Source organism: Eumetopias jubatus, unplaced genomic scaffold (assembly GCF_037043125.1).
Source record: "Eumetopias jubatus isolate StellerSeaLion01/CBP00866 unplaced genomic scaffold, mEumJub1_p1.0 scaffold_1, whole genome shotgun sequence".
In the NCBI taxonomy this organism is placed as follows: domain Eukaryota; kingdom Metazoa; phylum Chordata; class Mammalia; order Carnivora; family Otariidae; genus Eumetopias; species Eumetopias jubatus.
In genome coordinates, this window is record NW_028274807.1 from 153,893,872 (window position 1) to 153,911,113 (window position 17,242).

At 45.3% G+C, this 17,242-nt stretch overlaps 2 pseudogenes; one reads left to right on the plus strand and one right to left on the minus strand.

Annotated features, from left to right (window-relative positions):
- Positions 1 to 1,085: 1,085 nt before the first annotated feature.
- On the minus strand, positions 1,086 to 2,715 carry LOC114212310 (alpha-enolase pseudogene; annotated as a pseudogene).
- A 6,966-nt stretch (positions 2,716 to 9,681) lies between these two features.
- LOC114212253 (large ribosomal subunit protein eL8-like) lies at positions 9,682 to 16,825 on the plus strand (annotated as a pseudogene).
- The last annotated feature ends 417 nt before the right edge of the window (positions 16,826 to 17,242 follow it).

The window sequence follows — 17,242 nt, forward strand, 5'->3', positions numbered from 1 at the left end:
TAAAACTCTTATTTGGTCTTGGCTTTACCCATAGGAATTGTGAACCAATGAGATTCTCTTTGATAGTGGGCAGTCCTGTTTTCCCTATTAACTTTCTTACTGGCTGTCATTAAATCCTGAACTTCTCCATAAAAGACCCAAAAACTTACCAATATTTTAATGTAGGATGTGAAATTTTCATTTTTGGGGGAAAATGTCTTCTAAATATTAACTTGGAAGGTGGTTAGAATAATTTTTTAGAGAAGAATTTTATATTAAGAACTATATACAAATTATTCATGGTGTTTGCACTCTGATCACCAAACAAGTATCTGCAAAATCTTGAGTACAAAATAAAGAAAGAAAAAATGTCTAAGTTTTCCCCTTTATATCACATGGACCAAAATAAATGCAAGAACAACACAGGGAGAGATGCCAGGGCCCCCAGTGATTGAAGTAGACAGTACAGTGGCCAGGTATGGGATGGCCTCAGGTTTGGCCTGTGCAGCTCAGAAAAGTGGTCTCTCCTCATTGTCTCACTCCTCAACATCAACCATTTGCTCCCCCTAAAATGCACAAAATGCAATGTCATTAATTGTAAAAAATCAAACTTCTTTTTTTTAATTTAATTTATTTAAATTTTTTTTTTTTTTTTTTTTTTTTTTTTAAACCAGGGCTGTCTTAGCAGGCTGGTGAAGCTTAGGACCTCTTTTCCAAATAAATTTTTTTTTATTTTATTTACTTAGAGAGAGAGAGAGATCATGAGTGGGGGGAGGAGCAGCGGGAGAGGGAGAAGCAGATTCCCGCTGAGCAGGGAGCCTGACACGGGGCTCGATCCCAGAACCCTGAGATCATGACCTGAGTTGAAGGCAGGTGCTTAACTGACTGAGCCATGCAGGCGCCCCTTCTTTTTTTTTTAAAGATTTTATTTTATTATTATTATTTTTTTTTTCCTATGGGTCACTGAGGCCTTTTTATTCTGCACACAAAACCACTGGGGATTTCGCCTGTGGACACCCCAAGATCATAAAGTAGACAGACGTGACTACTCTGGACACTGGGTGGAAGTGAGGTGAGAAAACAATGACTTGGGCCAATCGCACCATTACAGAGTTAGGGTTTCCAGCAGGGTTCCAGATGGTGAGGTTTGGCTTCTGCGGCAGTTCTAAGGAAGCAGTGAGAACATCACAGGGAGGGGAGGGGGCAGTTAACTCGCAGGGTCCCCGGCCAGTTTTGGCTGGGGGCCTCGAGCTGCCCGGGGGGAGCAGAGGTCTAATGAGCCGACTCAGGACCGCAGGACTCGGGGTGCGCCGCCTGGAGCTTACTTGGCCAGGGGGTTTCTGAAGTTTCTGCCGGCGAACTTAGCCTTGCTACCCAGTTCCTCTTCAATTCTGAGGATCTGGTTGTACTTGGCCAAGCGCTCAGATCGGCAAGGTGCCCCTGTCTTGATCTGCCCAGTGCAAAGTCCCACCACCAGGTCAGCGATGAAGGTATCTTCGGTCTCCCCAGAGCGATGCGACACCATGACGCCCCAGCCATTGGACTGGGCCAGCTTGCACGCCTGGAGAGACTCGGTCACGGAGCCGATCTGGTTCACTTTCAGCAGGAGGCAGTTGCACGATTTCTCGCCCACAGCCTTGGAGATCCGTTTCGGGTTGGTCACGGTGAGATCATCCCCCACCACCTGGATGCCGGCGGTGGCAGTGAACTTCTGCCAAGCTTCCCAGTCATCCTGGTCGAAGGGGTCCTCGATAGACACCACTGGGTAGTCCTTGATGAAGGACTTGTACAGGTTGGCCAGCTCATCAGGCGTGATGTACCTGCTCGGGTCATCGGGGGACTTGAAGTCCAGGTCATACTTGCCCGACCTGAAGAACTCAGAAGCAGCTACGTCCATGCCGATGACCACCTTGTCGGTGTAGCCGGCTTTCCCAATGGCGTTCTTTAGGAGCGCCAGAGCTTCTTTGTTCTCCAGGATGTTAGACGCAAAGCCGCCTTCATCCCCCACATTGGTGGCATCTTTTCCGTATTTCTCCTTGATGACATTCTTCAGGTTGTGGTAAACCTTGGCTCCGATGCGCATGGCTTCCCTGAAGTTGGCCGCACCAACGGGCAGGATCATGAACTCCTGCATGGCCAGCTTGTTGCCAGCATGAGAACCACCGCTGACGTTGAAAGCCGGAACCGGCAGGATGACTTCAGCATTGCCAGCCAAGTCAGCAATGTGCCGGTACAGGGGCACCCCCTTTTCCACGGCCCCCGCCTTGCAGACAGCCAGGGACACACCCAGGATGGCGTTTGCACCAAATTTAGATTTATTTTCTGTCCCATCCATCTCGATCATCAGTCTACCAATCTTCTCCTGCTCCATGACGTTCAGTTTCTTGCTAATCAGGGCAGGTGCAATAGTTTTATTGATGTGCTCAACAGCCTTTGAGACACCTTTCCCCATGTAGCGGGTCTTGTCATTGTCCCGGAGCTCGAGGGCCTCGTAGATACCAGTTGAGGCACCACTGGGCACAGCAGCTCTGAAGAGACCTTTGGAGGTGTAGAGGTCAACTTCAACGGTGGGATTCCCACGAGAGTCAAAAATCTCTCTGGTGTGGATCTTGAGAATAGACATGGTGACTTTCTGGCTGCCGGATAGCGCTGCCCGGGAAAGAAGCAGAGGGTGCTGCAGGCACGGAGGACGAGCGTTAAGCCGCAAGGTCTGGGCGCTCTGAGTACCCGAAGCTCGTCTCCTATTTTTATTTTTTTTAAAGATTTTATTTATTTATGTGACAGAGAGACACAGCGAGAGAGTGAACACAAGCAGGGGGAGTGGGAGAGGGAGAAGCAGGCTTCCCACTGAGCAGGGAGCCCGATGTGGGGCTCGATCGCAGGACCCTGGGATCATGACCTGAGCCGAAGGCAGACGCTTAACGACTGAGCCACCCAGGTGCCCCTAAAGATTTTATTTTTAGGTAATCTCTACGCCAAATGTGGGGCTCGAACTCATAACCCCAAGATCAAGAGCCACATGCTCTGACTGGCGCCCCTCAAACTCCTTTATTATAGATATTAGTAAAATAAAAGTATGTTATTTTCTTGATTGTAAAGAACCATTAAATAAGATTATCTTTCTTCAAGCTTAATTTTGTGTGTTCATTGAATTACCATTTTCCTGAGGCCTTCTCTGGGCCCTTTCCACAGAGGGACCTCCTCCGTAGTTGTGCCTCCTATAAAAATAATCTACTATTGTCTTTTTGTATATGAATTTGTGGGCTTTATTTTCTCCTTATGGACTTTCTATATCCTTTTTTTTTTTTTTTTTTTTTAATTCCAGGGTAGTTAACATACAGTGTTATATTAGTTTCAGGTGTACGGCGTAGTGATTCAACACTTCCATACAACACCCAGTGCTCATCATGACAAGTGCACTCTTAATCCCCATCATCTATTTCACCCATCCCCCACCCACCCCTCCTCTGGTAACCATCTGTTTGTTCTCTACAAAGAAGAGTCTGGTTTTGGTTTGTCTCTTTCTTCCCCTTTGTCTATTTTGTTTCTTAAAATTCACATATGAGTGAGATCATACAGTATTTCTCTTTCTCTGACTGACTTATTTCCCTTAGCATTATACTCTCTAGATCCATCCAAGTTGTTGCAAATGGCAAGATTTTATTCTTTTTGATGACTGAGTAATATTCCATTGTATATACACCACATCTTCTTATCCATTCATCTGTCAATGGACACTTGGGCTGATTCCATGATTTGACTATTGTAATAATGCTGTAATAAACATGGGGTGGGGGTGCCAGCCTGTGGAGTGTGTGACTCTTGATCTCGAGATTGTGGGTTTGAGTCCCATGTTGGGTGTGGGGCTTACTTAAAAATAAAATCTTTAAAAATAAATAAATAAATACAAATAAACATAGGGGGCATGTATCCTTTCGAATTAGTGTTTTCTTTGGGTAAATACCTAGTAGTGTGATTACTGGATCATATGGTAGTTCTGTGTTTAATTTTTGTAACAAGATTATTTATTTGAGAGAGAGAGAGAGAGTGTGTGAGTGCAGGGGGAGCAGCAGAGGGAGGGGGGTAAACAGACTCCACACTTAGCACAGAGCCTAATGCAGGGCTCGATCCCAGAATCCTGAGATCATGACCTGAGCCAAAATCAAGAGTCAGACACTCAACCAACTGAGCCACCCAGGCGCCCCCTATTTTTAATTGTTTGAGGAACCTCCGTATTGTTTACTAGAGTGGCTGCACACCAGTTTGCATTCCCACCAACAGTGCAAGAGGGTCCCCCTTTCTCCACATCCTTGCCAACACTTGTTGTTTCTTGTGTTGTTGATTTTAGCCATTCTGACAGATGTCGTTGTTTGTTTTTTTAAGATTTTATTTTTTTTAAGTAATCTTTATACCCAACATGGGGTTCAAACCCACAACCCGGAAATCAAGAGTCACATGCTCCATTGAGCCAGCCACGTGTCCCCTCATGGTGGTTTTTGATTTGCATTTCCTGTTTATGAGTGATAGTGAGCGTGTTTTCATGTGTCTGTTGGCCATCTGCATGTCTTCTTTGGAGAAATGTCTGATCATGTCTTCTCCAGTTTTTAACTGGATTATTTTTTTTTATGTTTTGTAAGTTTTTTATATATTTTGGATACTAACTTTTTTTTTAAGTGGTTCTTTTTTTTTTTTAAGATTTTATTTATTTATTTATTCGACAGAGAGAGAGTGAGAGCAGGAACACAAGCAGGGGGAGTGGGAGAGGGAGAAGCAGGCTTCCCACCGAGCAGGGAGCCTGATGTGGGGCTCGATCCCAGGACCCTGGGGTCATGACCTGAGCTGAAGGCAGATGCTTAACAACTGAGCCACCCAGGCTCCCCTGGATACTAACTCTTAATCAGATGTGTCATTTGCAAATATCTTCTCCCATTTACTAGGTTTTATTGATTGTTTCCTTTGCTGTGCAGAAACTTTTTATTTTGATGTAGTCCCAATAGTTTATTTTTATTTTTGCTTTTGTTTCCCTTGCTTCAGGAGACATATCTAGAAAGATGTTGTTGTGGCTGATATCAGAGAAATTACTCCCTGTGCTCTCTCCTAGGATTTTTATGGTTTGAGATTTAGGTCCTTAATCTTTTTTTTTTTTAAAGAGAGGGAGAGAGGGAGAAGGAGAGAGAGAATCTCCACTCAGCATGGAGCCCAACACGGGGCTTGATCTCACAACCTGATATGACCTGAGCTGAAATCAAGAGTCAGACGCTTAACTGACTGAGCCACCCAGATGCTCCTAACTTTAATCCACTTTGAGTTTATTTTTGTAGATGTTGTAAGAAAGTGGTCCAGTTTCATTCTTTTGCATGTAGCTGTCCAGTTTTCCCAACACCATTTGTTGAAGAGACTGTCCTTTTCCCATTGCATATTCTTGCCTCCTTTGTCAAAAATTAGACCATATAATTGTTTGTTTATTTCTGGGCTCTCTATTCTGTTCTATTGATCTGTGTGTCTGTTTTTGTGCCAGTACCATACTTTTCTGATTCCTACAGCTTTGAATGTTTTTTTTTTTAAGATTTTTATTTATTTATTTGACAGAGAGAGAGAGAGCACAAGCAGGGGGAGCAGCAGGCTTCCTGCGGAGCAGGGAGCCTGACGCAGGGCTCGATCCCGTGACCCTGGGATCATGACCTGAGCTGAAGGCAGATGCTTAATGACTGAGCCACCCAGGCGCCCCTGCAGCTTTGTAGTATAACTTGAAATCTGGAATTGTGAAATCTCCAGTTTTGTTTTTGTTTTTTTATTTATTTGAGAAAGAGAGAGAATGAGTGAGAGAGAGAGAGCAAGCACAAGCCAGGGGGGAAGGGGGGAGAGGAAGAAGGAGAAGCAGACTCCCCACTGAGCAGGGAGCCCGATGCGGGGCTCGATCCCAGGACCCTGGGATCATGACCTGAGCCAAAGGCAGATGCTTAACTGAGCCACCCAGGGGCCCCTGTTTTCTTTTTCAAGATTGTTTTGGCTATTTGGCATCCTTTGTAGTTCCATACAAATTTTGGAATTGTTTGTTCTAGTTCTATAAAAAATGCTGTTGGCATTTTGATAGGGATGGACTTCCTATATTCTTTCATAGTGCCCTCTCCTCCGCACAAACACTGTATGCATTCAGAGTGAGGAATGAATAGTAGACGGTGTGGAGGTGTGCTATGTTCAGGGACATAAGTCAAGTCCATCTGGGGACTAACTTCATGCCTGACCTGTAGCATTCTTCAGTGGAGTGGGGGCCATGTTCCCACCTGCAGAGGATGTGGGTATGTTGGCTCATTCTCTCTAATTCTTCATATTCAGGAAGTGGTAGTTTCATTTAGGCATTGTCTCGGACAGTTTAAAACCAGTTATAGTCTTCCCAATTAACTCACCATTTCCAGTGCTGATCTTTTTTCCCCCTCACAAGACTGTGATTTATTTTTTTAAGGCAGGGTTATGACTTACATTTACTCTTGATCCTCTGTGCCCAGCCTAGTACTAGAATGAAGGTACTTCTGGAAGGAATGAGCAGATTGAGAAGGTAGCCCTTTAAGAAGATGATGTATGCAGTTTGGAGCTGGGTTTAAGGACAATGAGAAGGTAGCCCTTTAAGAGGATGATGTATGCAGTTTGGAGCTGGGTTTAAGGACAAATACTTCCAGCAACATTGAGAAATGTGAACGTGAGCTCTTCAGTCCAAAGTCATCCAGACGCATAGTTTTGGCTGGGTAGTCACACATTTATGCCTGGTGGGTTCTGTGATGCGAATGCACTTTCTGCTCAACCAAGCCCTTTTGGGTCCTGCTAGGACAGGTGGCCTGACAACAACTTTGTTTTCTTGGGTGGGGTAACTTCCTGGTGTTTCACTCAAAAGACGTCAACTTTGATTTTAGTGACCGAGGCTTATCTTGGCAACTTTTACAGTCCGCATTCCCAACATGTTTTAAAATGGCTACCATAGATAACATCCAGAGTTCTATTGATAGTAATATGTGATATCCTTGCTACAGGTGGCTAGAGACAGAGTATTTTCTCTGGGCTGTGCTGTCACTGAGCCTGAAATTTTTTATTTCTCGCACTGTGTTCTGGGCAGGGAGAGACCATACTGCCTGGGATTTCACAGCAGCACGGACCACCTTCTGCCAGATGAGTCACTGGTTATCTGTAAGGGGCTGGCCCAGGGACGAGTGCTTGGTAAGAATGGGGTAGGAGGGGGCCTCTGGTCTGGACTGAGATCTGCTCAGCAAGTTTGGGAACTCAGTTTAGGAATGTGCCCACCGTGTTCAGGTTTGTCGTGGGAATGAGGAGCGAAAGGGTGCGGGATCCACCCAGAACACACTGTCCCACGCCCCTCGTGCGAGGAGGGCTGGGCAGGTGCCAGCACGTCAAGGTTCTCAGCCAGGTCCAGCAGAATCCCGGAGAAACAGGCCGCGTCGGGATTCCAGCACTGTTTGCTATTGCTACACCTTCCACGAAACAACAACGTCAACTCCCCTGAAAAGATCTCCCTCCAGGACATTTTTCCTAAAGCAAGGCCGGCTAACAGGCGGGCAGAAGCCAACCTCAGAAGAGGAGAGAGTGCGGGAGAGACAGAGGAATGGCCCGGTGTGTGCCTTTGGTAGGTGGGGCGGTTTGCCTGGTTGGCACACAGGCCACGTAGCACCCTCTGGTTGTGAAGAGCCACTCCCTACTTGTTTGGGTTCTTTTCTCTCTGGCTTTAAGTATTTTTATTCTTGATCATGCCGGATATACATGTGTCTGTATATATGACCATGGACCTAGAAGTTCATTTTCCTATTTATCAGTGCTCCAGGAATCCCTGCCACCACCAAACTTAACATGCTGTAAAACTGAACCCATCTTGTCTTTTTTCCCTGCTGGGTGGCCTCCCTTAGCAGCCTCCTCATGCCCGCCAGGGATGCTTCCATCGTTACCCTCTCAGACTCGAGTCTTTGGCAATGCCATTTTAGTTATTCGTTAGTTTATTCAGTGGTCAAATATCCAAATATTTGTTGAATTTTTCTTTGTTTTCTTATTTTTTATTAGCATTTATCACTAGCTTAACTTATCTTGTTTATTTAGTTGTTGTTTTTTAATCTCCTCCCCTTTTGGGCTCATTCACTGTCCCATTCGCAGTGCCTGAAGTGTCCAGCATGAAACAAACAATACATAGTTGAAAATGAACAAATAAATCTATGTAAGGTATTTAGAATTTTATAAGCAAGATAAATTTCAACTAATGACGGTTTTGCTTTCATCTGCCATCAGTTCACTCTATGCATTCTGTGCCCTAGAACAAATCTTTCTCGAATGCCTCTATGAGCCAGGCACTGTTCAAGGTGCAAGGTATACTGCAATGAGCAACATGGACGTGGGGACATGCTCCCTCATCACCCACCCACCAAAGCCAAGCCACTGGGCTGAACTCCAAGGCCCTCCCCCTCCCTCAGAGCCCATTCATCCTGCCCACAGGGACCTCCTGGTGGGTGGGTGGGTGATAAGGGAGCAGGGATGGCCAAAGGTTGGGAGACTGGTTCCATGGCAGGTGCAGGAAGCCAGGGTGAGGGTGAGAAGCAAGAGACATGTCCAGAGGGAGACAGGGATAGGTGGCAATAGCTCGAGCTAAGAAATCCAGAAAGGAAAATATGCCAGTGGGGATCTGGAAGGCTTGCTGGTGGAACTGGAGCTGGAGAGGAATTGGGAGGTTCTGCATCTCACTTAGAATCAGCAACTTGCCTGAGGCCAGAAAGGAGCCCAAAACCCAGGGAGGTCTGATTCAACCTGTGCTCAAGACCTTTCTCTATTTTGGCGTTGGTGAATCCAGGGAGAGCTTTTCTCCTCTTTTCTCCCAGATCTTGCCATCTAGGCTTCAGGAAAGAACTCTGTGGGCTGAGGCCCAGAAATCCCAGCTCTCAGAGGCCCTAATTCAGACCCTGCCACCTCCTCACCAAGTGAAGCTGTCTCTCCTCCGGGCTCCCATTTCTCATCTACTGTGTGCCAGGACGCTGCGCCTCCCTGACATCCCTGAAAACCATCTCCTCTCCTGGGTCCCCCTGGCTTCTGGGTTTGCCACTTCCGAGCAAACCAAGGCCCTGAGCCCTGCCCTGCCTTACCTCCCGGGACCACCACGGGGCTCAAACAGTGCGGTGTGTGGGGCATGCCCGAAAGTGGCCACATGCTGGGAGCCCAGTGTTGTTGTTAGTTCTGCAGCACAGTGAACCACATTGGTAACAAGAGGAAGGGGGGTCCCCGTCTAGCACCTGGTTACAAAGTCCTGGCATCACCATGAACTTGGGTGGGTTATTTCACCTCTCTCAAACTCAGGGTCCTCACCTGCAAAGTGGAAACTATAGTAGCTGCTGTGAGATATAAAGAAAATAGCGAATGGAAAGGGCTTTACTGAGCGTTTAGACCCTTGGTGGTTGGGAGCCACCCTTCTTATTTTAGGGACAGACATTGTCCCACTCTAGGTGTTGGCAATGGGACAACCACTTGACCAGTAGTAGGTTTGTAATTTACTCACATTCAGGAGGCATCTCTTAAGGATGGTGTTGGTTTGATAGACTGGAGACCCATTTCATCCCTGACCCCTCGTGGCTGCAGCATTGTTCACAAGGACCCACTCACTGGTCACTTGAGATGTGACAATAGTTAGACTCCTATAGGCTTGGAGTTGACAGCCCGTACATGGTGGTCATCCAGTCACCAAAGAAGATATACAGGTGGCAAGTAAGCATATAAAGATATGCTCAGCATCATATGTCATTAAGGAAATGCAGATTAAAACAGCAATGAGATACCACCATACACCTATTAGAATGACTAAAACCAAAACAGTGATAACGTCCAAGGCTGGCAAGGATGTGGAGCAACAGGAACTCTTGTTCATTGTTAGTGGGAATGCAAACCAGTACAGACACCCCGGAAGACAGTTCGGTAGTTTCTTACAAAACTAACCATACTCTAACTTATGATCCTGCAGTTGTGCTCCTTGGCACTCACTCAAATGTCCATACAAAAACCTGCATGCCAATGTTTATAGCAGCCCTTTTCTTAACTGCCAAAACAGGATGTCCTTCAACAGGCGAATGGATAAACAAACTGTGGGACATCCAGACAATGGAATATTACTCAGCAATAAAAAGAAATGAGCTATCAAGGCACAAAAAGACATGGATAAACCTTTAATGTGTATGAAGTGAAAGAAGCCAGTTTGAAAAGCTACATACTATATGATTCCAGTTGGAAGTCAGTGTTGGATGTAGATGTGTGGGTCTGAAGTTTATTCCATTTGGGGGCCCTCTTTAAGAGAAAAAAGATACAGAACAACAAATACAAAATTATGTTAAAAAGTAATATTTCTTTAGCATGTTACAAGAAATTATAATAAACTATAAATTTGAAAAACCTGAAAAATACCACAAACATCACAAGATCTTCAAAAATAATACATAATTTGTATTGTCCACAGCATTTTTATAAAAACATACCCCCCACATTTTCTGCTGCATATACTCTGATTACTTCTTCATATAACAATGTTTAAGGTGTTTTCTACAGGAGCGCCTGGGTGGCTCAATCGTTAAGCCTCTGCCTTCATCTCAGGCCATGATCCCGGGGTCCTGGGATCGAGCCCCACATCGGGCTCCCTGCTCAGCAGGGAGTCCCCTTCTTCCTCTCCCTCTGCCCCTGCCTACCACCCCCGCTCCTGTGTGTACACTCTTCCCTCTCTCAAATAAATAAAAATCTTTAAAAAGGTGTTTTCTACAGAGAGAATAGAGAAGTAGTTCAATCTTCCTTCTAGCATGGTTGATCAAAACTTTTTCATTACTTATAGTTCAGAAAAATTTCTTTCAGCACCACAGCTCATTATGCCTTATAATGTGTCTGCAGATTCTTGAGATTTGTCAAATTGTTGTCAAATATGAGAAAACCTATATCATGCTTCTTTCATTTAAGGGTAAGATCTGAGGATCCAGTAATTAATCTTAAATATTCTTTAAGTTGGTGATACTCGGTGGCAAATTGTTAGATGCTGCCATGGAATAGCCTGAATTTTGGGTTTCCTCACTTCCTCAAAGGCCCTGCACCTTTGCTTCATGTTAGGTAGGTAAGACTATTGCTGGAAGCCATTCCTGTACCATGACAGTTAGCAATGACTTAATTATACTCAGAGGTGTTGAGGAACCACATAAATATATCCTGTTAAATCCAATCTAAGTTGGATTCCCAGCTGAATATTCCCTTAGTTGGGTCCCCCAAAATGTCAATGGCCACCCCTGAGCCTCTGACAGAGTTGTGCAAACTCCAAGTGGAAAGAGAGCTGCCTTAACCAAGTGCAGTCAAGCTATCTTACTTTTGTCTGTTTTATTAAATATAAGACATAATTGTGTGTACACTGCTCACTTGTAGAGAAAAATCTGTGCTTCATAGAAAACTATTACCTAAAACAAGTCTTCTGCATTAGCTGATTCTGACTGTATGGGAGCTATTTAACAACTCTAAATTGTAGACAACTGATAGCAATGCAAGATAATTTTAATTTATTTTAATTTACTTTTATTTTTTAAAGATTTTATTTATTTGAGAGAGAGAGTGTGGGAGAAGGAGAGCATGAGCAGGGGAAGGGACAGAGAGAGAGGGAGAAGCAGACTCCCCACTGAACGGGGAGCCTGACGTGGAGCTCAATCCCGGGGTCCTGGGATCATGACCTGAGCCGAAGACAGATGCCCAACAGACTGAGCCACCCAGGTGCCCCACAAGATAATTTTTATATGTTGAAATGCAAATGAATTCTGCCCAGTGGAGGGAGCTTTGTCTCCATTTGTACATTCATTTCAATATTCCTGATCTATAAATGCGTCTGTCCTTTGTTTTCTCCTTTGAACTAGATATAACATCTGCCTGTTTCCCTCACTATGCTTAAAATAAAATCTTTAACGTGTTTATTTCATATTTGTATGAAAGTCATACTTTTACTTAAAAAATATATATATTCTTTAATAGTAGGGTCCTCCCCAGGGCCTTCAAAGGAACCCATGCAAATTGTGAATGAGAGGCCATAAAGGATGAACTTTACAGGTTTCATGGTAAAGCTTTCACTGGAATTAAAAATTCAGGTAATGTGTGCAACATGAGAAGAAAAAAGAAGCATGGATGGACCCACGTAAGTGGGATGGACTGAAGAAGCAAACACTGTGTTGGAAGAAAGCCAGGAGCAGTCAGTGCCCTGGAAAGCAAAGGAGCACAGATTTCAGAGAATTAAATATGGAAAACAGTATAAAATGCCACGGGTTCAAGGAAGAACCTAGAGGTGGCACTTTGATTTGAAAATTAGGAGACCAAGGCTCTCCTTAATAGCAATATTAGGACAAGAGTGAGGAAACAGCTACGGCATGGGGAGTGAAGGGAGGTGGACCAAGTGAGTACAGTGAGCATGGCCTCCTATTTCTAATAACTTGGCAATGAAAGGAAGGACTGAGATACCCCAGGAGATACGAGTAGACACATGGAGCTCAGAGGGAGCTTTCCCCGGTGACATTTCATATCACACTGACTCTTCCAGGTATCTAAGACCATCTAAAAAGAAGTTTTAAATGATTTTTAAAAGATTTTATTTATCTATTTATTTGAGAGAGAGCGAGTGAGCACAAGCAGGGGAGAGGCAGAGGGAGAGGAAGAAACAGGCTCCCTGCCAAGCAGGGACCCCGACATGGGGCTCGATTCCAGGATCCCGGGATCATGACCTAAGCCAAAGGCAGACGCCTAATGGACTGAGCCACCCAGACGCCCCTAAAAAGAAGTTTTAAAGGAGGAAAACAAGCTATAATTCACAAGGAGATTATCATCATTTAGTTTCTACATATAATAGGTAAATGTGTATAATAGATGATAATGAGCCCAAGTTTTGTATATACGTAAACATGATACAAAATTAGAATCATACTATATATATAGTATATATAGCATAAGAATATACTCATTACCCTGTCACACCTGGGAGAATGTTCTCATTTAAGAGCCTTCCAGAGCTTAAAGACTGTATAATATTCTACCTTGTGAGTGTTCATAATCAGTTGATTCATTCTTTATTATTTGGCCTGACCTTTAGATTATTAACAATTTTTCACTGTTTCAACACTGCTGCCATGATTTTACATTAATCTTTTTTGAAAAAAAAGATTTTATGTGTTTATTTTAGAAAGAGAGAGAGCAGGGTGCAGGGAGGTACAGAGGGAGAGGGAGGGAATCTCAAGCAGACTCCATGCTTGAGATCATGACCTGAGCTGAAACCAAAAGTCTGAAGCTCAACCAACTGAGCCACCCAGGAGTCTCTCCTTTACATTAATCTTAATGATTAGTTCTAATTCATTCCAAAAGAAAAATTACTTTGAAGTAGAATTCTTGGGTCAAACTTTTCTGGCCTTTAATAAATATTCTCAAATTTTCCTATAAATAGGCTGACCCAGGCCTTTCACAAGTGTATGAGTGACTGTTCGCTTATATCTCCCTTATCAATGAGAATTTTCATATTTTAAGAATATTTGCCAATTTGTTAGGCAGATGTTGCACTTTGTTGGTATGTTTGATGGCACATTTACCATAAGTTTTTCTTTCACTCTTCCCATAAGCTAAGATTTCCTGTGCTTTCCAATTTTGCTAACCATGTTCTCACTTATTTGGAAATTGGTTTTGTATCGGGGAAAATGGTGGTCGTTGGTGATTTACACAAGAACAGAATCCATGGCGTTGTGGAGATAAAACCAGACTGAACTGGATAAAGAGAGAATGGCAGGCGAGGACCACATGCACAGACAGCTCTTCTGAAGAATTTTGCTCTAAAGGAAAGCAGAGAAACTGGCTGCAGTGGAAGTGGAACATGGGGTCAAGGAGAAGTTGATTTTTATATATGGGAGTGACTTAGCAGAGAAGAGAGACTGAGCAGTTGTTGACCTTAGTAAGAACAGAGGAGGGCCATGCATTTTTGCAGGACGTGACGCAGTGCAAGTAGGTTGGAAGATTTGGAAAGTGAGGTGGTTCTTCTATTTTTCAGGGAATCAAAAAATGGTCAAAGCTGTAAAAGGAGGAATGCTGGAATTCTGATGTAAAAGGAGGTAGGAAATGGTGTTTCAGAGAATGGAGGAGTAAACTTATGGGAGAAATCTAGTAAGACTGCTAGATAATGGCAAGGGCCCATATAAGATTCACGATTAGAAACTAGATGTGAGATGAGTCTATACACATCTATTTTTTTTTCTCCCACCACATGAAGCTGCTCAGATTTGGGTGACAAATAAGTAGAGTTAAATTAACTAGGGTTGGGGTTCTCCAAGGTAAGAGGATTTAGGAACAGAAAGGAAAGGGAGTTGATGATGACTGAAGTGAATTGGTAGAATGATGGGGCCACAGCATTGTAACTAGGTGGAAGGGAGGCAAAGAAACAAAGTGGGTTATGGGCAGCAAGAGTGGCAAACCACTCTCTCCTCCAGCAATCCAAGATCCCAAAAGGAAAGAAGGCGAAGGGGAAGAAGCTGGCCCCGGCCTCTGCTGTTGTGAAGAAGCGGAGGCCAAGAAGGTGGTCAATTCCCTGTTTGAGAAAAGGACCAGGAATTTTAGCATTGGACAGGACATTCAGCCCAAAAGGGACCTCAACCACTTCGTCAAATGGCCCTGTTACATCCGGCTGTAGTGGTAAAGAGCTATTCTCTATAAACGTCTAAAAGTGCCTCCCGTGATTAACCAGTTCACCCAGGCCTTGGACCTGCAAACAGCCACTCAACTGCTTAAGCTGGCCCAAATACAGACCAGAGACAGCAAGAGAAGAAGCAGAGATTGTTGGCCCAGGCTGAAAAGAAAGCTGCCATCAAAAGGGATGTCGCCTGTCTTTCGAGCTGGGGTTAATACTGTTACCAACTGAGTGGAAAACAAGAAGGCTCAGCTGGTAGTGATTGCACATGATGTGGATCGCATTGAGCTGGGGTTGTCTTCCTGCCTGCTCTGTGTCGTAAGATGGGGGCTTGCTACTGCATTATCAAGGGGAAGGCCAGGCTGGGGCATCTGGTCCACAGGAAGACCTGCACCACTGTTGCCGTCACACAGGTTAACTTGGAAGACAAAGGAGCTTTGGCTAAGCTGGTGGAAGCTATGAGGACCAATTACAATGATAGATATGGTGAGATCTGCTGTCACTGGGGAAGCAACATTCTGGGTCCTAAGTCAGTGGCTCACACTGCCCAGCTGGAAAAGGCAAAGGGCAAGATGGTAAGCCAGGTGAAGAATCTTCAGTGAATGAAGGAATTGGCAGATTGTGGGTAGATATGACTGCAATATAGAGGTGGCAGAGTCTGATGGCTTGCATTTCAGAGGAGATGGGCATTTGAGGGAGGAGGACAGAGACATGATTGGGAAGGGGAAATGAGCAGCAAGGAGGTCATCATTTTCTCCTCCAAATCGTTTAGAACCATGAGTGTCTGAGAAAGAACAGCCGCTTAGCGTCCTTAGGGGATGGCGAGATTTTAGTACTTAGTACGTTGAAAGGGAAGGAAACACTGAGAAAAATGGTAGAAGACATAGGAGTGGGGTGGAGGTGTTCCTGATGAAAGGTCATGAGGTCAAGGATGTACAGTGGAAGGGTTTGGGAATGTTGGGCTTCCAAGGTTGAGCTGCCCTCTGTAACCCAGTTGCCCCCTGTGAGCTATCTAGCCCAGTCCTCTCATTTCAGAGACAAGAAGGCTCTGGATCCAGAGGGGAAACTGCTGCAGAAGTTGCTCCCTTCTCACTCACAAGTCCTGAGTCCAGGATAAAGTCTGAGGGGTATTCTTGTTCAGTTCCACCTGAGGGAGGGCCCTCCTTCCTGTTCGTCCTGGTATGGCGACCTCACTCTGTCCCAAGCCATTTTCTTCATGCTACAGGACACTTTCCGGGGCTTCGATTTGCTGGGTCCAGTTCTGCCAATGCCACCTTGAGCTGCCCCAAATCTGGAAGTGCCTATTCCTAAAGAAGCCTTTAGGTAACAGATCGTGCCGTCAACCCCCCTGCCACTCCTCAGACCCTGAACTTCTCCCATTCTTCAGGTTAGGTAAGTGATAAGACCCTTTGCTAGGTTTATCTGCCTCTACTTAAAGTTCAATTTGTCCAACAACTCTACTGAAGTCTTTTCCATCTTCCTCCCTTCTACTGATGAGAAAGCTGATCACAGAGGGGTTCATTCTCTTCCCTGAGGTCACGCAGCATGGAGGTTGTAGAACCTGGCTGTGAATGAAGTGCCGCCCGACTCCAAAGCCCTTGTAAGTAGTTTCTGTGCATTTCACCTCCACTTCCTGGCTGTGCAACAAACTCCCAAGGCAGGGCAGTCTCAGCACAGGGTGACTACAGGTCAGATCCTCCCAGGCTGGTGGAGACTTAGAGGAGAAGGTGGCATTGAATTTTTGAATGAAGAACTGAAGTAAACTGCGAAGGAACGCAAGAGGGCATTTATGGCAAAAGGAACAGTGTGAATCAGGCTGGGCTCTTCCGTAGTTCTCAGCATCCTATTATTTCTTCATGGCGCTGAGCCCTGATAGAGCACAAGGGTGAGACCTATAGATATTCCTGTGGCTCTCACCCCAGATAAGCCCCTAAGACTTGCCTCCTTTTCTTGCCCTTCACTAGCCACAAGGCCGGCACCCCCAGACACATCACCCCAATGCTGCTCCTGCAGCTAGCTGTCTGGGCAGGCCGTCGAAGGACATGCCCCCTGGAGGCGGGCTTCAGAGCTCATTTGGCTCTGATTGGCTGTGAGACTCACGCCTCCAGGCCAGCCACTCGGAGGCGGCCATCAGTTCTCCCTTAGTGCTCAGATGCGCCCCTAGTTGTGACCTGAGAACTGGGGTGGCCTTTAACCGCCAACCACCACCATGTTCCTTTTCAGACTCGTTGGGTACTGACAGATAACTGGGCTGGGGAGCAGCAGGTAACCAGTTTCCAGGTTGCGGGGAAGGGGAGGCTGTGCTGAGGGTCAACTGGCAGGTGACCTGACCTCATTTCCCCCACCCCCAAATCTGCCTCAGGTAATAGAAATCTCCTGGCCAGCGACCCTGAGCTGGTTCTCCTCCTGGGGCGGGCTGAGAGGTGTGGTTGGGGCTGTTGGAGCCCAGGTCTTACCTGGCTTCTAAGGTTTACCAAGGGCCTGGGAGGATTAAGATCAGTAATCAGCCATAGATCCCCTTTGTAGTAATAGGGTTTGCCCTTTGATGAACATTTGGCTTTT